General features: G+C 45.1%; 1 long non-coding RNA gene across 2 annotated transcripts in view; it reads right to left on the reverse strand.

Annotated features, from left to right (window-relative positions):
• The window catches only part of LOC307022694, a 187,528-nt gene extending 163,288 nt beyond the window's left edge, over positions 1 to 24,240 (reverse strand). Inside the window, exons 1-3 of one of the 2 annotated variants that reach the window (XR_013803477.1) lie at positions 24,126 to 24,240; positions 23,249 to 23,323; positions 22,931 to 23,152 (exon numbers count right to left, since the gene is read on the reverse strand). This is a non-coding gene — a long non-coding RNA (uncharacterized lncRNA). Of the gene's footprint in view, positions 1 to 22,673; positions 23,153 to 23,248; positions 23,324 to 24,125 lie in introns of those variants that run through there. The other variant, XR_013803478.1, reaches the window with a different exon arrangement.
• Between the last annotated feature and the right edge of the window lie 130 nt (positions 24,241 to 24,370).

The raw sequence follows: 24,370 nt of genomic DNA on the forward strand, positions 1-24,370 counted from the left end.
TGATTGGCTATAGATGAGAGAAATTACAAGTACGAATCGGGTGAGCGTCAGGGGAGTCTCAAAAAACCCACACACGAATGCACAGCGATCCATGCACAGAAAGCGGTTTGTGTTTGCAGGTTCAGGGGATTTAAATGGAAAACAAATATGTGTGGATCAAAAATATATGTAAAACTTTTTTCTGTGTTTTGGATTTTATTTGTATATGTATATATTTATGTATATGAAACGGAACACATTTGTGTGTGCATTGAAAAACACAAGTGTGGATCCGGAAATACAAGTGTGAATCCTTTTGCGGATCATGAAATACAAGTGTGAATCCTTCTGTGTGCATGTGTGTATTATGAGACTGTTCTGAGCCCATAATGTTTAGACAAAAAGGAAAATCATGTATTTCCTAATAATTTGAATTGTGTGTTTTTGTGCAAATAACCACAATACATGACCATAGCAAAGTAAAAAGATACAGTTTAGAAATGCTACACTGACTTCGATATGAGATTATATTTGATAAATGTTGTCGCCCTGTCCAGAATTCCTAACCGCTGGTCTGCCTCTCACACAGCAGCTGGTAACGTTAGCTAGCCACATAAATGGCAGTGGCAGTTGATCTCACTAATACTTTAAATGTGCTAAATACAGCTTCACAAGACATTTAAGGCTGATTGCGATTATCAGCAGTCCTATGACTATGTCCGACAGGCCACAGACACACACAAACAGTGGCGACTCTAGTGTCAGCAGAAAGTAATGCAAATAATAATTCCCAAAATATGTTAAAATATATTTTAAGATCATGTTTCGTCATCTGATTCGTCTGTACATTGCTGTTTTAGTCTGCGTTCTTCTAATTAGTGTCTACAGGGTGCCTATTGAGCCGTGTTGAGCGATGTGGGGCAAGCCCCTCTCTCTGCTGTTAAAATGAATGTGTACTGTAAAAACTACACTGCGCATGCTCAGAGTATTTTTCTATTCAATGTTTGCGGCAAAAGAATAATCACTGTGGGGCACTGCGCTGCCATACCCACCAAACGTCATCTCATAATTCAGAGAGCTGATTGGCTGTAAGTATTTGTGCCGCGAAAAGTTTAGATGTGAAGAGGAGACGAGAGAGAGCAGCTTATAGCGATTCAAATCAGAAAAGTGGAAAGAAAATGAATGAAGTTGACCATATACTTCAGCTTTGGTAACTTCATTTGATGTCATATCTTTTGTTGATCTTCTATGTTTTGCCTATAGGCTATTGCTCTGTTGTGCTGGATCGATTGATATTGTGACCTCTCTCTCTCTATCGGAACCATGGATAGCCTACAGCTATTTGTTTACATGTTTAAAAAAGCACCAGAAGCTTATATACACATTTAAGTTGTTCGTGCCCCACCACTTTTGTACACATAAAAATGCCACTGCACACAAAGTTACTACACAGTGAAGCCAGAAATATGATTCTAGTGACTTTCAAAACCTCCAGCAGATTCACAGAGAAACCCAGAGTCTGACAGAAGCTGCCCAGGGCTTGTTAGTTCTGACTGCTAACTTTACATTAATGTAAAAAGGTCCATAAACATTCCAGAGGCAAGGACCAGAAGAAAATCCATAGCACTGAGTAGAGCCAATGAACAGTGTATAAATCCTTGGCGCCTACACACATACACCATAGGCAATTTAGTCTGTCACAGAAGAAATTAGATTCAATTACCTGAAACAGTTCACAGCTTTCAGCCATAAAATGAATGGATTCTGCCCTCGATCCGACGAGCAGGAAAAAAAACATGTCTAATCTCTTTATATTTTATATTTTAAGGTGTATTATGATCAGTTTTTAAAGCAACTGTGAAAATAAATCCAGCCTTATAGCATTCCTCACAGACATCTTTGTTGGTCTCGCTGCGTCTCCCAAGTCCCGGCAGTGAGTTGAGAGATGACATTATCTACTGGTTTTCTGACATCTCTAAAAAAAGATCAAAGTTTTTAAATGATTTTCCTTTTTTATGCCAGGCAGCTGAAGGCAAGTGAAAAAGAAACCCACATGGCTCTGTGAGAGAATGATGATGTCAAATATGTACTGTTGAAAAAGAAATGACACAGCAGAATCAGCGTCTATTTCTGGCTCATATTGACAAGTAATAATAACTGTTCGAGTCCCACTGAAGTCAGCATGTCGTTGTGTCCCTGGGCAAGACACTTCATCCCAAATTGCTCCTGTGGGGATTGTCCACAGTACTGAATGTATGTAAGTCGCTTTGGAAAAAGCGTCTAACAAATTACATGTCATGTAATGTAATGTAATGTAACTGTACTTTCACATATGGGAGGGGGGCTATATATTGTAAAAACACACATCTTCAACCCCAAGATGTCCAGAACAAAAGTGCCAGTCTCGCAGTTTGACCAAAGTGGGACACTGATTGTAGCTGAGCTGTCAGAAGCTTAAAGAATGACAAACCTCATGTCAGATAACAGCTTCTTCTTCCCTTTTAGAATGAGACTGAACAGGGTCTCAGCAGACTGATGATATCTGAGTTGAGGTTTTATAAAGTAAAAACGTCAGTAGGGCTGTACTTCTTGGATCAGTAAATGCATAAAAAGTTAGTTTGGTCGCTTCTCTGTAACCGGTTTAAAAGTTTGCTAACCAGCTTAACCGGCATCAATCATTATGAAAGGTTTCAACAAATTAAAGAGTATTTAAGTGTACATCAGCAACCTGTGCTGATGGTGTCACAGTGACAAGCCAACTTGCATTGTAAGTATATAATGAGTGATATGAGGATTATAATAAAACTGGATGGATTTAAAGTGTCGCTAGTCAATTCACAACACAACGTCTAAACTTGTGACGAAAAAAAGTCATTAGCAGCGGTTGAATCAAATAAAATACCTTGCGGTCAAATTCCGTACACCGATTCGCTGTTTTTGCTTTATATCAAACCAGTTTGAACATTTATTTTACCGGCCTAACCTGAGATTTAAAAACACAAGTTATTCAAGTTTCAAAGCATAAAACGATTTTTTCCCAGTAGAATGGATCATTTTATTGGATCAGCTACTCATCAGACGCTCTTATCTGTTACACTGTTTATCTTTCATCAAATAGGGAGGGTAGTAGCATCATGCTCTCAGGTGCCACCTTTGCATTGACCGCGAACACGCCCAGGGCATATCGTTTTTAAGAGCATTGATTGCTTCCTTTGTAATAACACAAGAGCACCTATTCACAATCTATTCATGCACAATCAAGTACAATAGGAAGTACCAAAGCCAAGATCAAGCAGCCCAATAGTTTACCCCAAAAAATGTGTCCTTTAAAAAAGAGAAAGTTTAGTTTCATGCTAGATGTACAGTATATCTTATAGGACTTAAGCTTGCCATGAAGTAAAGAAGTGATGTGTTGTGTCAAGAACCAACTTCACCGGACAACACCAATCATGAATGTTTATGACTGTAAATAAAGTTTTATGAATGAATTCATGAATTCACTCTGCAGTAATATTACTCTTTCCTTTCTCAGTTGAAGGAAAGAGGGTAAGTGTGTTGGCATACAGCTAACATGAGCCGGGGTGAAGTCTCATCCAGGGTTGAGATTAATTTGATAACATTTTCCAGACTCGGGGTTATAATAAAATGGTTCACTGAAATTAAAAACATTGATGCTCTTTCGCTTCCTTAAGGAATTGGGAGATGACAGCGACACAAAGACCTCCAGCTGCTGCAGGAAATATGATTATTTTACATCAGGATGAAGTAACATAAAGCTTTTTAATACAGCCATAAAGCCAACAGCAGGAGCAGGTATGGCTGGATTATATATTGGTCGCCAACACATCAGACCTAGACCCAAGAGACAAATTTCTTGCTGACAGTCATGGCGGTAATATTTTTTCCTGTAAACATGATGAGTTATTTTACCTCAAACCATGATCTTTCCCTTAAACAGGCTAACTAGGTTACAATAAGCAAAAGTCTGATACAGTATCAAATATTATGTCTGCACGAACAGTTTTACTAAACAAGAAGAGGAGCATTAAGACAATCACTTGCAATCTATATATCTATTTAACATTATCATTTTCTTCATTAGCATTCGTTAAATTCAAGCGTAAGGTAGAAATCTATGCAGCAGTCTCTTGATAATACCTAAAAGTGTTGACACCTCGCAAAGGAGGCTCACGTTATGAATATTCATTTAATCAAAAAAGCCATCACTGTAATCTACGGAGTAATCAAAAGTGACTCCTGCAAAAAAAAGGAAAAAGGAATAAGGTAGTGATTGAATAATCCACAGGTTCATGAGAGGTAATAGAATGAGGGACTCTCGGGCATTTAGACAAGTCCCTTTTTTTATCAGAGTACAAACTAATTACCCGTCTGTCGCTAAACACACAGGAAGATGAAAGGCAGAACGCCAACCCCTCCTTTATTTTTTTCCATCACTCACCTCATCCCCCGGCACATTAAGGCACTCAACGGCCCTAACAAGCTCTCCCAGGGCATTTGTTTTGGCTTAATGGATAGAAAATGTGTGTCTAAGTGTGTGTTGCTTGCATGTTTGCTTTTTTCCTATAATGAGCAGAGAATATTACTTACCTAGATGATTTGAAAACAGCATGTTTAACAGAAATGAGTCCTGAAATTAGGGTTTTTCCATTACCCTAATACAACCTTTGATGTGCAAATACCAACCACTACTGATGCAAGACTGCCCGCATGTGCTATAATACGTTTTTCTCTTATACTAAGAGACATTTGCATTGTACATTTTATATGGATGTCCAGTCAGTGTTGATTGTAAATGTGGTAAGTAAAACAGTAGATAAGAGGGGTTAGATAAGTGGTCATCAGTCCTCTGTTTACAGCTGTTGTCTTTACAGAACAGAATTCTCACAAAAAACAGACCATAAATTAATCCCAAGGTAAATTACACCTTCCCAAAACGTGATAATTGAGGAAGAACCCACCAACAAGCAGCTGGGGGTTAAACATTGTAGCAATATATTTTTCTCTACTTCATAAATACACTCAAATCCCAGGTTGGATCTGTGTTCTAGTGAAACGGGGGGTTACGTATTGTAACCCTAGTTATATAAGCACAGGCGGAGCCCTCTACTGTATGGGTACTAACTCTTAACCATACTATGCGAGCATTAATCTACTGAGATATCTATAAAGGTAGCCGGCCCCTCGGGGCGGGCCTACCTGAATGTGTGCGCAAGCCCACCGTATATAAGGCGGCCACGCCTCCTGAATGTCATCCTACACCCTCTTCAGCGAGTGGCATAGGACAGACAGGGCCCCAAGTATGGGGCTCCGCCTGTGCTTATATAACTAGGGTTACAATACGTAACCGCCCGTTATATTTTACACAGGCTCCGCCCTCTACTATGGGTACAGTGGGTGGAGCCCTGATGCATAAACGTCCTGTCGTCCAACAACATCGACCCATCATACTGCCCCTGACCGGCTTTTGGTTAACAGCCACTGCACCGCAACTTCTTCTCCTCCGGCTGTGACCGTGGAGAAGTCGGGCCGCAATTTACTTGGCTGGTAGAGCACACTCTTACCTCGTGAAGAGTGTGCATGGAAAATAGTGAGGAAGGCTCCCGCCCTGCATGGGGCTTACCGTGCACCATATTTCCCGGGTCCCTAAGGGGGGGAGAACGTAAGTGCATCATGTCCCCCACACTCACATACACCTCGTGTAGAGTGTGGATGGACGATAGTGGGGAGAGTCCTCCAGCCCTGTATGGGGCTTACTGCGCACCATGTTTCCCGGGTCCCTAAGGAGCATGGGAAAACATAAGTGCATTATGTCCAAGGGGGGGTCAGATACCTACTTCCCCCTCTCACCAGTCCTGTGTTGCCCCAGCAAGCACAGACGATGAAAATAAGCCAGGCATGTCCAAAAAATAAAACCTTACGAAGGGGCCTGGCGTAAACCAAGACGCCGCCGTGCATATGCCCTCCACACTCACGCCGTTGAACAAGGCTGTTGATACAGCCATACCACGTGTAGAGTGTGCATGGACCCCAGTGGGGAAGGCTCTCCCCGCCTGTCGATAAGTATGTGAAATGCACTCGCAGAGCCATCCTGTCAGGCTTTTCTTGGACAGAGCCCCTCCCTGTCGCCCATATGGGGTGGAAGACTAAAGCCGTTGTTACAGCCGCTGGCTTCCTGGTGCCATTAACTCTGTTAACTTCTGTTCGACGTCCTCCAATCGCTGCACCCATCCAGCACACCTTCCGGGGAGGAGTACAAAGGCCGCGGACTGACATCATTCGGGAGGGTCTGCTGTGCTAATCAGACGCCTCACACTTCTGCTCTCGCTGTGATAATTCCGTCAACGGTGGTTGACTTGTGTGAAGCTGAAAATTGAGCGGCCCAGACCAAGCAAGGAGGCAGAGGCAGAATGTCCAAAATACAACCCGGTGTGGGCATTTATTCAAATCATAAAGCACATGATTCACAGCCTCAATTGCTGTTCCCCTGAACAGTAAGCAGCCACAAGGATCTCACCCACACTCACTCTACTAGCCTCCAAACAGACAGGGCAACAGAGCCTAAATACACACCCACACTAATCAAACCAACAGGACACAGGTGAGGGGGGAGCAATTAGACACAGGCAGGGGGGAGGAGACAACACAGGGCACCAGGTGCACACAATCAACGACAGACATGGGGAAAGGGGAACACTTTTCAACAACAAAAACCTAAATAACCCGTAACGGAGGCCAAGATCTATGAGCCCAGAGATCACCTCCGTGACAACTTGTACATTTTGTTTGTTAGAGTGTTCCTTGTTAGCTTAGCATTGTGTTGACTGGTGTCACATGATAGCCTATAGTGTGCTTCCTATTAGTATAGCGTTGTGTTGTTTGTTTGCTCCATGTTGCAGCTGTGTTTCTTAAACAGCCTTCTTTTGTTATTTTGTCCCCTTCTCATTGAGAGGGTTGATTTATTACTTTCTGTTTAGCCTATATATGTTATTGTAGGCTACTTATCAAGGCTCTTTTGTTGAGCTTCATTTAGCTTTGTACTCTTTTTGCCTTTTGTTTGTGCCAGGCTGCCTGCCTCATAATTTTCTACCTATATATTATATATATAAATAAACGCTTGTAATATACCTAATTCCATACTGGGGTGTGTTATTTCCTTCTACCCTAGAGAGGACGTAACAGCCGTCTAATTGTAAAGCGCTCGACCTGAACAAACTGCTTAGGTTCTTGGGAAGAAAGGAGGGGTTCGCCCCGCTATGGTCACCCCGGATCAAAAGGCAACTCGGGTGCACCGATAGAGCGGCCAGCTCGGACACTTCCCTGGCCGAAGTCAGGGCAAGCAGCAAAGCTGTTTTCAATGACAGTGCTTTCAGGGAGGAGAGCTCCAGAGGCTCAAATGGTTCTGTGACCAGAGCCTTGAGCACCAACGGCAGATCCCATTGCGGGGAGGAGGCATGCACCACTGGGCGCTGTCTCCTGACCCCCTGCAAAAACCGCGTCATAAGCGGCTGACCTGCCGCCAAATCTCTCATGGCAGGACGAAATGGCTGCTGCATACACTTCAATTGTGGAATGAGCAAGCCCCCTGTACACCAGTATCTGTAAATAGGACAGAATAGAGCCCAATGTACATGATAGAGGCTCTAGACTCCTTTCTTCACACCACCGCTGGAATCTCAACCACTTCGTCCTGTAACAGGCTGTGGTGGATCCTGCTCCTGCTGCCTGGATAGTCTGAATAACTTTGTCAGACAGTCCCTTCCGTCTCAGCCTGTCCCTCTCAGGAGCCAAGCCCCTATTGCACCTGCTCCCTGAGACAACGCCCCCCAGACCTGAGGAACCGTCCAGGGCTGGCCCACCATCATCTGTGTCACCTTTGCGTACCACGGCGTCAAACGCAGACCTGGGGCCACTAGGATGACTGACAGACGTTCTTGTCTCACCCTCTCCAGGAGGGGGAGAATGAGACGCAGCAGTAGAAAAGATTAGAGCAGCTATCTTGGCCATGGCTCGTGTGCAAACGTGTCCACCCCCCAAAGGTGCTGCCGAGCCAGGGAGAACCACCATTCGTCTGGTAGGGGCCCGCCTCTTGACATGAGGCCGGCCGCCCTGTTCTCCAGTCCCGGAATGTGGGGGCCTTCAGAGATAAAAACATTCCACAGGTTCTCCACTGTGCTAAACAACCCTGTCACTGTTGCCCCCTTTCGCAGTCTGCAAACTGCCTGAAGCGGGATGCCTGTCTGCTCTCTGACAGGGTGGCACGTATTCTGCCTGCACAACCCTGTTTCCTAAAAATTACGTTCCCACAGAACTAAACTGCATTCTCAATTACGTTTAGTGAGAAACGTATTTTCTCCCACGCTAGGTTAGTTATGAACGTATCTCAAATACGTTTATTTTCTACATATCTTTACCATTTATTGTCTTGCTTATGATAATGATAATAGTCATTTATAAATATCATTTTAGAACACACATTTGAAATCAGTAGGCGAGGCTGTAATTTCGCCAGCTGTTACTCTCATGAGCGAGACAGAAAATAATAGTTTTATCATGCCAAAAAGCTACTGTGTCGTTTATTGCACCTCAAACATTAAAAAAAATCCAGAGTTATGTGTTTCTGTACTTCCTCTAAGAACAAAGGACAGTAAAAGAAGATCTCTGTGGCTTCAGGCTTGATCGCCTTTCAAATGACAGCGTTGACTTCCCCAAAAGTGGGCGGGGCTGTAAAGTGACGTAGATTTTATTGTCATATATTATTCAAAACCATTCTATTTATTCTAACGTAAATTACATGCCAGTGTTTTATTTTTTTATTTATTTGTTTTTATTTTAAATCGTATAATGTCAGACTTTTTTTCCCGTCTGTGAGGTAAAGAAATGGGGCTTAGAGCCTCAAAATACTGAAATCTGTATTTTTTTAAATCTTTTTTCCCATCTAATTTGTTATTCTTTTCTAAATAACACACTGTTATTTACTCAACAATAACACACAATTATCCTTGTTTTTATTTGTTCGTTTAATTCTATAATCTTGGGCTTTTTAGCCGTAAATAAAGTCACCGGAAACAGACGTAGGCCTATAAGGGACATTTCGAGCTATACACACCACAAACCACCCACTGAACAGATTACCCAAGATCCTCAGCTTGAAGCTCGTTGATTGGATGTTTTAGCCGCAATGCATTATGGGATATGATGTTAATGCGATATGATATCCGAAAAAAAAAATTGTTGTGTTTTTAGTGTTTTTGCTTTTCTCTTTGGAAGTCATCACATAACTGCATTGTAATACACGGCTGCATTAAATATTACACATCTGCCGTAGTTATTTATTTATAGAGCCCTGATGACAGGGGCGGGCTGGGACTACAAATCAGCCCGGGACTCTCGACTGGCCCACTTCGTTACCGCCGGCCCACCGCGGTACCGCAAGTAAATACCGCTAGTAAATTGTCGACGGGGGTGCTAGTGACTTACCGCTGAGGTAGACATTAAGGGTAAAATGCCACTGGCCCTCTGGGCAATGAAGAAAATGTACACATTTGTTGCAATAGTAATTTATGCACTAACTACATTACTACTTCAATCATAATTTCTTCCTCATTTTCCTCAATTGTTCATATTTGGTTTATTAAAATAATGATATTGTGGTCATTGTTAAAAAATGTCTGCTATTATTATGAGTATTATTATTTGTATAAAGCGCTTTCTGCCTTCCTTTCATTAGGAGTTAGAAATGTAATGGCTATGTAATTGATTAGATTAGAACCTTCATTATCCTAAACTGCTGGGACATTTCCCTAAAGCCAATACCTTTATATTGTCTACTCTTCACTTACTTGTCAGCATAGGTCGGCATTGATGTACAGAGCCAACAGAAGACCTTGTTTATATTGGCATCATATTGAGAGGTGCAGTGACGCGTCCTAAAAACAGGAAGTAAGCTGCTGGTTCCCTCGACAAAAAGCAATGGGATTTCTCCACAGGGTTTTGGAAAATAGCTGGAAATAAGGTCTGTGGAAAACAAACCTGTTTGATAAATGCACGTTTTGTTCAGCCGGATAATATCCACATGTCTACCCTACTTTTATAATTTTCGAATCATAAATCTAATCGATAGATTATAAAAGGGTTTTAGGACGCGTCACTGCACCACTAGAAGCCAACACCATCGATCAAGCTGGCCGAAACTTTCTCTTCCTCTTCTTCTCATGTCACTCTCCTTTAACTCCTCCGGTTACTTTCTTTTATTTGATGACTGTTTTTTGCCCGGCGCTTGGCCGGTTACCGCTGGTATTAAAAACATTTTGGGGAATGGTTAGGTGGCGCAATATTCTGTAGTGTAGGAGCGCGCTCACGGGAGCCTGCTCGCGCTGCGCTCCGCCGCAAACAGCTGTTTGCTTTTCACCCAACAACGACAACCGACTCACCGACAACCGACAACCGACTCAAAGACGAGTAAAGTGACACTTGCACACATTTGTCTGTCTGTGGAGACCGAGTTCCCCCACCTCGCCAAAAAGGCTGCAAAAGTGCTCATTCCCTTCACCTCCACCTACCTGTGTGAGTGCGGGTTTTCCACATTGACTTTGATCAAAAGCAAGTGCCGGTAAAGGCTGCAGCCAGAGGATGATCTGCATTTATTCCTGTGTCCATCAAAAACGCAGACTCATTGTTCCCCTAAAGTAGGGGTGAGTGTAATAAGGAGGCAAAGTTGACGTTCAGTGTGTTGCCGGGAGCATATAAGGATGTATCCATGATGTTGAAAATGTTAAAAATGTTTTTAAAAATATGTGTTGAGAACACGGCGTGCGAAAATATACGGGTCGTGCTGCAGCTAGATTTGCCTGTCCTCTGTAAGAAGGTGTCGGCGACTGACATGCAAGGAAGAACGGCTGCCCACAGGCTGTTCCAACTTTAACAACTTTATTAACTTCCAGGGTAGTGAATTGAACATGCAATTGTAATTGGGTGTGTGGTATATTTTCATGCACGGACACGCATGTTCTACAACACACAAACTGAAAAACACTCAATTTTCCGATCGCTACCACCGTCCTTGCGGTCTTGTTATAACAACAAGTGAACGTACTGATGCAATATGGTTAAGACCATTTGGGCGTATTCTAGAGGGTTGCAAGGAATAGTCCAAGTAGTGGGGGAGTTATATACAATATGTTTAAAACATAAAGATAAAAAGGTTTAAATAAGTTATTGTTTAATGTTTAAAGGAGGTGATGCTACTCAGCCAATGAAATCGGTGCAGTCAGTGAGTCAGCACGATAGATTCAAACACACACAGAGACGAGACAAGAGGGGAGAAACAGTCTTCATTTTCTCTTACTGGACCTCTTTGAAATGCAATTGAATACCCCTGCATTATAGCAACAACAACAATAATAATAATAATAATAATAATAATGGCAATAATAATTGGGAGGGGGTGCGCGGCTGTTCTTATGTTCTCTGAGGGGAGGCTCACCTTCCCACACTTTGAAAACCCCTGCTCTAGAGGACCACAATCCTTTATGGTGAGGGGTATGCATTCAGACCCGGTGAGGACACTACCTATACTGACTCAACAATCAATGTAAGTTATATTATTGTTTAAATAGACTTCTCTGTTTAATTTATTCTACTCTGTATAATTGTTCTGTAGTTATTGTAGCTAAAACAGCGATTTCTGAGAGATTTTAAATCTCAGATCTGCTCAACTCAACCTGTAACACAGGTCTCAGTGGGTCACGCGCCTCAACCCTGCATTACAATAGGCAGGAACACTCTGCTGTCGCCCACCAGCTGAAGAGAGTTAACTAATTAGAGGGGCGTGCCCCCACAGCTGTGAGAACTCAGCAATCAGGTGTCCATCTTAGGTGGCTCTTTCCTGGAGCGTCAGCTTCAGCGTCAGACAGGCAAAGAGGAGGCAAATCCTACTTTGATTGAGCTAAGTATCGCTGGTGTTTTCTTTTGTTTTATTCAATTCTCTTTGGTTTTTTAGCCCCTCATGCTATAATCATGTGTATTTTCTCCATTCCTGTTCATGTGTCCTCTCGCAATTATCACTGGCCCCGTGAATCTCCTAATTGATTTAACCGGCCTGCTCTTGTCTATCCCACATGCTCTACTGAGATCCAACATCTCGTTTCAGGGGGCCTGTGGAACTGCCAGTCAGCTGTTCCTAAGGCTGACTTCATCTCTGGCTACGCTTCCCTGCAGTGTCTGGATTTCCTTGCTCTCACGGAGACCTGGATCACTCCATCCAACACATCCAACCCAGCAGCTCTCTCCACAGCATATTCCTTCTCCCATACACCCAGACCCTCTGGCAGAGGAGGTGGCACTGGTCTCCTGCTCTCTCCCAACTGGAGCTTTTCCCTCTTCAAGCTACCTAACTTCACTCCGTCCACCTTTGAATTCCATGCCGTCACAGTATCCCATCCTATACAATTAACCATTGTTGTTCTCTACCGTCCACCAGGCGCCTTGGGGGACTTCTTGGAGGAGTTAGATAATCTCCTCTCACACATCCCTGAAACTGGCCCTCCCAGAGTACTTCTCGGAGACTTCAACCTCCAGACTGGGAAGATATCTGAACCAACATCTCTGTTAACCACCTTTGCTTTCTCACTGTCTCCATCCCCACCAACTCATAACGCTAGCAATGTCCTTGATCTCATTTTCTCAAGGAACTGCACTACTTCTAACCTCTCTGTAAACCCGCTCCACACATCCGATCACTTCTTAATTTCATCCTCTCTACCCCTTTCCAAACATAACAACCTAATCTCTTCCAATTCTGCACCTGTCCGCCGTAACCTTGTTCCCTCTCCCCCTCTACCTTTGCCTCATCGGTGCTCTCAGCCCTCCCTTCCTCTGATTCGTTCCAACTCCTGCCTCCAAACTCTACTGCAGAAACTCTCCTCTCTACTCTCTCATCCTCTCTGGACTCTCTTTGTCCTCTCACATCTCGGCATGCTCGTCAGTCCCCTCCTGCTCCCTGGCTAAATGACGCACTGCGTAATAATAGAACCATCCTTAGGGCAGCAGAGCGGAAATGGTGGAAATCCAAACACCATGACGACCTCCTAACTTATCAGGCTCTCCTCTCCTCTTTCTCTGCTTCGATCTCTCAGGCAAAAAGCACTTTCTTTCAAGATAAGATCCAACCTTCCTATTCCAATCCCAAAAAACTATTTTCGATCTTTTCCACCCTCTTGGACCCCCCCAGAGCCCCTTCCCCCTCCTCCCTTCTGTCAAGCGACTTTGTTAACTACTTTGAAAAAAAGGTTGATGATATTCGCTCTTCTTTTTCTGACTCACCTTTACTCACCGCTGGGTCACAAGACCCTCCCTTCACCCACTCACTAACCTTCTTCTCCCCTCTCTCTCCAAGTGAGGTTTTTACCCTCGTTACCTCTGCCCGTCCTACCACCTGTCCTCCGGACCCTATCCCCTCAAACCTCCTTCAGACTATCGCTCCTGATATTCTACCGTTTCTCACCCATTTCCTCAACACTTCTCTAACTTCTGGTCACTTTCCAAACAGTCTCAAGGAGGCAAGAGTAAACCCTCTCCTAAAGAAACCCACTCTCAACCCGTCTGATGTTATAAACTACAGGCATGTCTCTCTCCTCCCGTTCCTGTCTAAAATACTTGAACGCGCTGTCTTTAAACAACTCTCCTGTTATCTCCATCAGAACAACCTTCTGGATCCGCACCAGTCTGGTTTCAAGGCAGGTCACTGAACAGAAACTGCCCTCCTTGCTGTCTCTGAGGAACTGCACACTGCTAAAGCAGCATCCCTCTCCTCTGTCATCATCCTTCTCGACCTGTCTGCTGCATTCGACACGGTAAACCATCAGATCCTCCTTCGCACTCTCCAAGAACTTGGAGTTTCAGGCACTGCACTTTCCCTCCTCACCTCATACCTCAAAGACCGCACCTACTGGGTAACTTGGAGAGGGTCCGAGTCCGACCCTTGTCAATTAACTACAGGGGTCCCTCAGGGCTCTGTTCTTGGTCCCCTCCTCTTCTCCTTGTACACAAACTCGCTCGGGTCTGTCATTAGCCCGCATGGTTTTTCATACCACTGCTACGCTGACGACACCCAACTAATTCTGTCCTTTCCCCGCTCAGAGACCCAGGTCGTCACACGCATCTCTGCTTGCCTAGCAGACATCTCTCAGTGGATGTCTGCTCATCACCTCAAGCTCGACCTTGACAAGACTGAACTGCTTTTCCTTCCGGGAAAAGATTGTCCCATTCTAACAATCAACATCTGCACCTCTGTTGTTTCCCCGACTCAGACTGCAAGGAATCTGGGTGTGATCCTAGATAACAAACTGTCCTTCACTGCAAACATTGCTGCTACTACCTGCTGCTGTAGATACACGCTTTACAACATCAGGAGGATACGTCCCCAGCTAACCCAGAAATCAGTGCAGGTTCTGGTCCAGGCTCTCGTCCTCTCACGCCTAGACTACTGCAACTCCCTTCTGGATGGTCTACCTGCATGTGCCATCCGACCTCTGCAGCTCATCCAGAATGCAGCGGCTCATCTGGTCTTCAACCTTCCAAAATTCTCCCACACCACGCCGCTCCTCCGCTCCCTTCTTTGGCTTCCGGTAACTGCTAGAATCCACTTCAAGACACTGGTACTTGCATACCATGCTGCGAATGGATCTGGCCTTTCCTACTTCCAGGACATGGTTAAGCCGTACACCCCAGCACGTGCACTCCGCTCTGCAACAGCTCGCTGCACCCGCACTGCGAGGGGGACCCAAGTTCCCATCAGCAAAAACTCGTGGGTTTGCTATCCTGGCTCCAAAATGGTGGAATGAGCTCCCCATTGAAATCAGGACAGCAGATAGCTTGCACATCTTCCGGCGCAGAATGAAAACTCATCTCTTTCGACTCGACTTCGAGCGATAGAATTACTAACAAAGCACTTACTAATAAAGGGCTGGCTTATCTAAAGCAAGTTGAGTAGCACTTGAAATGTTTGGCTCTATGAAACCTGATGTACTTATATGATTCTTTTTTCTTCAAGGTTGTATCTTCCTGGTCGAATGCACTTATTGTAAGTCGCTTTGGATAAAAGCGTCAGCTAAATGCAATGTAATGTAATGGGTGTTGCCCCTCTCTGAGGAGTCTACTGTGGGTGCGGGTGTTCTTGTGAAGGGGTTTGGTATGCAGTTGTGGGTTCGCCCTTGCATAATATTCACCTTGAGTCAGATCTAGTCACAGGTCCGGTAATTGTCGGGGTTCGGCCATGTCTTCCCATTGAAGGGGTAGATTTGATCTTGGGGAATGATTTAGCCGGTGGCAGAGTGCTCGTTTAGCCGGGGGTGACTGCGGAGTCCAAGTGGGGATTTGACGTTAGCGATGTTGATCTGTCTGACAGTTTTACGGCTACGTAATTGGACAGACCGATCAGGGACCCTCAGCCGTGTCGTGAGGGTGGGAAATCAGGTAAGATAAGCCTGCTGTTCATAAACCTGTCATTGCCTGTGCTGTGGCGCTGTCCAGGGCTGAAAGTGACACCCCTGTCACCTCGGAGGCCCCGATCGCTGCGGAGCGGGATGAGGATATTGTGGACCAATCGAAGGCGGTGTTACAGGGAGGCTGCAAAACTTTTAGATTCTGGTGAATATTGAGTCTCATTTGGCACACTTGCCCGGTGTGCAGCTTGCAGATGTGGTGGAGCTGATCGTAAAGTGGAGCAGCCTGTGTCATGCTGCTCCAAGGAATTCAATCGCCACCAGCAGGTGTGTTCCACCATTGAAAAATAAGCACTGGCTATGGTTCTGGCTTTAAACCACTTTGAGGTATACGTTGGGTCATCAAACATTCCTGTCACTGTTCTCACCAATCACAACTCCCTTTGTTTTATTTGCAGAGGATGCGTAACACAAGTCAGGATTGATGCGGTGGGGTATTTTTATGCATTGCTTATAAATGTTGCAGTTGTTGCAAGTGTGTATTTAATGGAATTTGCCTGTTTGGTGTGTGGACTGAGTGGTCGTTAAAGACAAACGTAGTCATGAGCGCGTCTGTCAACTCAGAGTTGATTATTGTGATTGTTTTGTTTTTAAAAAATAATCACTAACTCATGGTGGGGATGTTAAGTGCTACCCTCCGTGTTGTATTTTCTGTCTGCCCGCTGCGCAGGTGCGCCTGGTCTGCCCCTGGCTCTGCCTCTGCCCAGGTGTTCCTAAATTCCATTCAGCCGGGTTATAAGGAGAGACTGGAGGAGAAGGATCGGTCGCCTATCCTTATGCCGGAAGACTCTGTCTGTGGATGATCTCTCTGCTGTTTTTGAGCTGTAGACCCCTTTGCTGCTGTTTTATGATGTGTATTCTGGAGGACCTGAGGTCTGTACTACGAATCTAGTTCACCGGTTAACCTAATGCAAAACAAACGCGCTCTCGCTAGGCGGTCCTACGACGCGGGTTATCAACTCGATCGCTCAAGCCAGCCGTGCCCTATCTAGTTAGGTGCGCGTTCACATAAAAGGGGTGGTACTTGGAGCATTTGACCAATCACAAACATGGACAAGGGTACTGACTAGGGGTGCAACAACTAATCGACTTAATCGATTAAAATTGATTAACAAATTAGTTGCCAAATAATTCAGTCGTCGATTCGTTGGTGACGTCATAACGTGTGTTTTACGTGCGGTTAAGCTCCAACGTTATTGTTTTTTTATTGGTACTGGAGACATTTAAAAAATATATGTCATGTATTATTGCTACAAAAACATTATATCGCAGTCGTTTCTAATATGCAAAAAGACAAACAAATGAGTCTATGATGTATTTTCAATCAGACGAGATCTCTCTCCCCCGTCTGTGTGCGAGGGGGCGGGGCAGTTTACACACATGTGGCTGCTACATTCAGCAACACACTGCAGAGATGGCGGAGAGAACGCGCTCCGAGGTGTGGTTAAACTTTACCCGTCTCGATGTGGACAATGCTCGTTGCCAAAAGTGCAATAAGAGTTTAGCATGTAAGGGCGGTAACACGAGCAATTTGTCTAAACATTTAGCAAAAGTGCACCACATTCAGACGGAGGAATGCACCGGGTTCTGTCATGTCTAAGAAACTTATAGTGAAAGTTTATTATTTATGTTAGTTTTGTCATTTCCCTTTGTCCTGTGCTTTATGTTTATTCCCTTAATTAATTCTCCCTCTCATTTCAGGCCTCCACGCTCCCCGCCCCCTTCTGTCTCCTGCGTCCTTGATTATTTTCCCCGCCCTGATTGTTTCCACCTGTGTCCCCTTTACCTGTGTATATATTGTGTTAGCTCCCTCCTGTTCATTGTCAGTTTGTTGTATCTCTATGACCTACGTTCCTGCTTACCTCACGGACTTCTCACGGATCTATGTTATTGATCACTGTTCTAGTTTTCTTTGAAAGAGTGTTTTGTTTTCCTTGTTTTCATTACTGTGCAAATCCCAGTAAAGTCTTTAATTTGAAACACTATCCGAGTCTGAGTTTTGAGTCGTGCAATTGAGTTAATGCCTTCACTCCTTGACAGTACGAACTGACCAACAAAATGAACTCAGCCGACTCAGATCAGATTAAGAACGCCATCCGCTCTCAGGGCCAACGTCTTGGGCAACAAGAGGAGCATATGGCCACCATGTAGCAGGGAGTGCAGAATCCAACCAACAGCCATGGGGAACTACAAACATCGGTGACGACCCAAGTAAATCTACTGGCAGCAGAGGTTCAGCGTGTGCTCACTCACCTGCAGGCTGTTTCTCCTCCTACGACTCCTCCGGTTCCAGCGGCGATCCCATTCGATCCCAACCGGGCTACTGAGCCGCACAGTACTTCCATTCGTCTGGCTCCACCTGAAAAGTACTCCGGAAACTCGGAAGGCTGCCGGCCGTTCATCGTGCAGTGTGAGCTATACTATTACCACCAACCGGCTGCTTTTCCCACGGACAATTCCAAAGTGGCTTTCATGATCTCCCATCTCTCCGGCCGAGCAGCAGCGTGAGCTACGGCAGAGTGGTCCCGAGGCTCCCCCATCTGCGGGTCTCAGGAAAACTTCATAGACACTATGAGAAAGATCTCCGATCAAACCACGCCGGGCAGGGAAGCAGCGCGGGCTCTGATCAAGCTGCGACAACATCAGCGGAGTGTGGCTGACTACGCCATCGAGTTCCGGCTGGAACTCCGCTGCATTGTTTGACGCTTTCGTCAGCGGTCTCTCGGATCCCCTATAAGATCAGCTGGCGCCTCTCGATCTGCCCGCTGACTTGGACTCTGTCATATCCATGGCAATAAGGATAGACAATAGTTTGATGGAGAGGAGAAGGAATAAATCCAAGGATGCGGTTGATCCGCCTCTCCAGAAGAGACGCTCGCCGCTGGATACTACTTCTTCTTGGAGGCCCCGTCACCCCTCACCACCTGCGTTCCGGACAACAGCGCCCCCTGGCTCCGTGGAGGAGCCAATGCAGTTGGGCCGCGCCAAGCTTTCGATGGCAGAACGTCAGCGTAGATTAAAGGAGGGTCTGTGCTTCTACTGCGGGCAGCGCGGACATCCACAAGCGGCTTGTCCGGTAAAAGAGAAGGCTCACCAATAAAGAGCAGTACGTTGGTGAGCCGTATCTCTTCCTCTGACTTTCCTCCTCGCACCCTGACCCGCATCCAGGTAAAAATCAGAGACAATGTGGTTACTCAGGGTGCTCTCATTGACTCAGGGGCAGACGAAAGTCTTATGGATTGGGGTTTAGTTAAAAAATGGGACATAAAAACTAAACCTCTACCCCAGCCTCTTGAAGCGAGTGCTCTCGATGGGCGGCTGTTGTTTAAAGTGACTCACCAAACAGAGCCTTTAGAAATAAGATGTAATGATAACCATCACGAGACAATGTCATTTCACTTATTTAACTCAGCCCAACATCCACTCATTTTGGGGGTTTCCCTGGTTGAAACTTCATAATCCTCACATAGATTGGCAATCTGGGAGGGTGGAGGGGTGAGGAAATAATTGCATAGATCACTGTGTTAAGCAAGTAGCGGAAATTGACAGGAGATGTAACACTGGGAGTGTTAGGCAGGGAACTATCCAAGAAATATATTTTCCTGATGTACTTTCAGTCCCTTCCTGCTACCACGATTTAAGTGAAGTATTCAGTAAATCCAAGACTCTTCCTCCTCACCGCCCCTATGACTGTGCTATTGGCCTGATTGCTGGGTCTCCAATTCCTAACGGTCGACTATATGCTATTTCAGGACCTGAGAAAGAGGCCATGAAGGACTATATTGATGCCTCCCTCAAAACAGGCCTTATTCGCACTTCCTCATCACCAGCAGGAGCGGGGTTTTTTTTTGTTGGCAAAAAGGATGGGTCTCTTAGGCCATGTATTGACTACTCACTTCTCAATGACATTACGGTTAAAAACCGGTAGCCCCTTCCTCTCATCTCGTCAGCATTCGAGCAACTTAAGGATGCCAAGGTTTTCACCAAGTTAGACCTGCGTAATGCTTATCATTTGGTTAGGATCAGGGAGGGCGATGAATGGAAGAAGGGTTTTAACACCCCGTCAGGCCACTATGAATACCTTGTAATGCCATTTGGATCATCAAATGCTCCTGCTGTTTTCCAGGCTATGATCAACTACGTGTTGAGGGAGTTTCTGAACCGTTCCATTTTTGTCTATCTTGACGACATTCTGATCTACTCCCCTGACCTTGACACCCATAAACAACATGTCCGCCAGGTCCTACAAGAGTTGCTCCAGAATAGGTTGTTTGTCAAAGCAGAAAAATGTGAATTCCATGCAGAGACAGTCACTTTTTTGGGCTTCATCAATATCTCCAGGTCAGATTAGGATGGACCCAGAGAAGGTTAGCGCAGTAGCTTGTTGGCCTACCCCTGACTCTCGTAAGAAAGTGCAGCAGTTTTTAGGCTTTGCACATTTTTACAGACGTTTTGTGCGGAGTTTCAGTGCTATTGCAGCCCCTCTTCATGTCCTCACGTCCCCTCAAGTGCCTTTTTTGTGGTCTCCTCAGGCTGAGGAGGCTTTTTCTCGGCTTAAAGGAATGTTCACCTCTGCTCCCATACTCACCCTGCCGGACACCACTCGTCATATTGTGGTAAAAGTGGATGCCTCCAACGAAGGGGTGGGAGCGCTCCTCTCCCAGCGACTACAGAAGGACAACAAACTTCACCCCTGCGCTTTCCTGTCCAGGAAGCTCTCCCCAGCAGAGAGAAATTACGACGTGGGAAACCGTGAGTTACTGGCCGTGAATCTGGCACTGGAAGAGTGGAGGCATTGGTTGGAGGGAGCCGAGCATCCTTTTGTGGTCTGGACCGATCACAAAAACCTAGAGTATATAAGAAAAGCCAAAAGACTGAACTCCCGCCAGGCTAGGTGGACCTTGTTTTTTAACCGTTTTGACTTTGTTCTTTCCTACAGGCCGGAATGTCAAGCCTGACGCTCTGTCCCGTCTGTTTGACCCTGTGCCTGCAATCAAGGAGCCGGAACCCATCATCCCGTTAAATCGGGTAGGAGCGTTGACTTGGTCAGTAGAGAAGGAGGTAATACGAGCCAATGCTGGAGCTCCTGCACCAAGGGGTTGCCCGCCTAACCGGCTTTTCGTTTAGGAGGCCGAGCGACCGAAGGTGATTCACTGGGCTCACACTTCGCTGCTCACCTGTCAACCCGGAGTGAAGAGAACTATGTTCATTATAAAACAACGTTTCTGGTGGACATCCATGGAGAAGGAGGTGAAGGAGTATGTGGAGGCGTGCCCTGTCTGCGCTCGAAACAAGACCTCTTCCAGGGCGCAAATAGGACTATTACAACCACTCCCTATTCCCAACAGACCCTAGTCAGAGATCTCCATGGACTTCGTCACTGGCCTACCTCTCTCTAGAGGTAAAACCACAGTTCTTACGGTAGTGGACCGGTTTTCTAAAATGACACATTTCATTGCTCTGCCCAAGATGCCCTCAGCTAAGGAAACGGCTGAGGTCATGATGCATAATGTGTTTCGGCTTCATGGTTTCCCAAAGGATATTGTCTCCGACCGGGGCCCCCAGTTTGTGTCACGCTTCTGGAAGGAGTTCTGCAGCCTCATCAGTGCCACGGTCAGCCTCTCGTCTGGATACCATCCGGAGTCTAACGGCCAGACAGAGCGCCTAAATCAAGAACTGGAGACCTGCCTGCGCTGCCTGGTGTCCCAGAATCCATCCTCCTGGAGCGAGCACCTCACCTGGGTTGAGTGTGCGCACAACATCCTCCCTACTTCCGCCACGGACCTGTCCCCGTTTCACTGTGTTTATGGCTACCAGCCACCACTGTTCCCAGCCACGGAAAGAGAGGTCACGGTCCCATCTCCCCACGCTCTGGTCAGGCGTTGTCGGCGGGTGTGGGCTGCGGCTAGGAAGATCCTCTGCAGGAATTCACAACTGGTTAAAAGAGCAGCAGACCGAAAACGCCGACCAGCCCCTGTATACCAGCCTGGCCAAAAAAGTCTGGCTTTCTACACGAGACCTTCCCCTCCACGTACTCTCCCATAAATTGGCTCCCCGGTTTGTGGGTCCTTTTCCCATCACCAAGGTCTTCAACCCGGTTTCAGTGTGACTACGGCTTCCCAGGGCCATGAAGGTACATCCCACCTTCCATGTAGGGAAACTAAAACCATTGAAGGAAAGCGCTATGGTTCCCACCCCCAAACCCCCGCCCCCCCGGATGATCGATGGAGGTCTGGTTTACACAGTCAAGACACTATTGGCTAGTCGGAAAAGGGGTAGAGGGCGACAGCTACTGGTTGACTGGAAGGGTTATGGTCCTGAGGAGCGAGCATGGATTCCTTCCCGCTTCGTCATAGATAAAAGCCTCATTGAGGATTTTGACCGCCTCAACTCAGAGGAGCCTGGGCCGTCAGGAGCTGTCCCTAGAAGGGGGGGTACTGTCATGTCTAAGAAACTTATAGTGAAAGTTTATTCTTTATGTTAGTTTTGTCATGTCCCTTTGTCCTGTGCTTTATGTTTATTCCCTTAATGAATTCTCCCTCTCATTTCAGGCCTCCACGCTCCCCGCCCCCCTCTGTCTCCTGCATCCTTGATTATTTTCCCCGCCCTGATTGTTTCCACCTGTGTCCCCTTTACCTGTGTATATATTGTGTTGGCTCCCTCCTGTTCATTGTCAGTTTGTTGTCTCTCTATGACCTATGTTCCTGCTTACCTCACGGACTTCTCACGGATCTATGTTATTGATCACTGTTCTAGTTTTCCTTAAAAGAGTGTTTTGTTTTCCTTGTTTTCATTATTGTGCAAATCCCAGTAAAGTCTTTATTTGAAACACTATCCGAGTCTTAGTTTTGAGTCGTGCAATTGAGATCATGCCTCAGAGTTCACTCCTTGACAGGTTCGACTGTCTTTCTAGTAGCGCTGTAGCCCCATCCACGAGTAACTTTTCCACGTCAGGTGTTATGTATGCTAGCAGCAACACACGGAGTTAACTCAAATTATACAAACATGGATTAATGATTAGCAGGGCCGATTCTAGGGTCTGTGGGGGCCCTAGGCAAACATTCACTGGGGACCCCTCGAACCAGCTTTCATCACCATTGTGTTATAAATAATCTGACACCAACAAAAAAATTGCTAAATGTAAACAGTTTTTTATTTAACAACTTCGCATTTTTATTATATTCAAAGTTAGTTATTAGTTAGTAATATGAATATAAAAGACATACAAAAACGAATAAATCACACATATAAATATAAAGAACAATTAAAACCAGAATAATTTCCCTTTATAAATCTACGTGAAGTTTTTTCAGTATTCTACGGAAAGACTATATCTGTTTCTTGTATTGGTCCTCTTGTTGTTAGTGCACACTTTTCACTATCATTTAGGACATTTGGCCATTATGTAGGGTCGTCTGATGTGATCAAACCTTTTGTAGTTGTGGTAGTGCTGCTGGAGGTAGGGGTTGACGTGTCATCTTAATGATGAGAAGATGTTGCTGTCCCACTGGAGGTAGATGTTGACGCCCCACTGGAGCCAGATGTTGACACCCCACTGGAGGCAGATGTTGACACCCCACTGGAAGCAGATGTTGACACCCCACTCGAGGTAGATATTGAAGCCCCACTGGAGGTAGATGTTGACTGAACTGCTATGACCAAAAAAGAAACAGGGAATATCATGTTACAAGGAATCTTTGGAGTGCGATGCACAGTATAATCAATTAAAAGTGGGATACTTAACTTACCATCATCAGCATTTGGAGGGGGCACCTTATCCTTTTCCGTTGCTGCTGCTGTTGCCAGAAACTTAAGAAAGGATCCTGAGGATAGATAATAAAGTGACATGTTGTTCTTGGGGATAGCTTCCACTATTCTTCATTGTTTACTATTTCCATTTCATTTGAAAGGGACAATGTAAATGAACATGGTTCCAATACAGAGGATTGTGCTGGAGCCTGCACTATGGCTTCTAAGGTTGAAATATACAGTTTTCAGTATCATCATAAAACCACTAGGAGTACACTACAGAGAAGGAAAATACGTTATTTAGTTATTAAGTTATTTAGAGTACACTTGTCCAAATGTCTTGCATCTACATTTCCTAATCCAACATAGCTTGACAGTTAGCTCAGTCGGGCACAGCTTCCAAATTAACTAGCCTACAGAAAAGGTTAGCTGATTTCCCCCTCCAAATTACTCCATTACTGGTGTCCCATTAAACAACGGGTGAAACGTTAAGTTAGAAATGGCAGAGACCATGTTTATTTCAGTAACAATGCCAAAAAGATTAATGAAGACGTGTTAATACTGTAATTACTGCTTTTACGTTCAACGGCAACTGTAATTTCTAGCTTCTACGTTCTTTCAGCCGGCTAGCTAAACTAAGCTAACACGTCAACGGCAACTGTAATTTCTAGCTTCTACGTTCTTTCAGCCAGCTAGCTAAACTAAGCTAAATTCTGCTAGGTTAACTCATGTCATGTTAAACGTCAAAGTAAACAAAATAAATAATTGGATTCTAGTGACAGTTACGTAATTCAAGTTTCTCTATCCCACAGTTAAGGTTAGACTAGCAATATTTAGTTATTTAGTATTTCATCATTATCTACTCAACTTACTTACCACTGTCTTGTTTTTTTCTCTCATCTTCACCTTTTTTCTTCTTCCTTTTTTTGCTTCCAGAAAGATAATTTCTATTTATTTTTCAGTGCCTTTCATTGTCATCAGGATTATTTTGTAAACAATCATGCACGTGATTTGCGACACTGACCAGAGTGAGCCTGGATAAGATGGGGCCCCATTAGGGAGGTCTCCTACTGTCTGTCATTGCAAACGTTGCACATTGCCCCACTCACTCAAATTCAGTT

This window comes from Notothenia rossii (assembly GCF_949606895.1).
Source record: "Notothenia rossii genome assembly, chromosome: 10".
Lineage (NCBI taxonomy): Eukaryota > Metazoa > Chordata > Actinopteri > Perciformes > Nototheniidae > Notothenia > Notothenia rossii.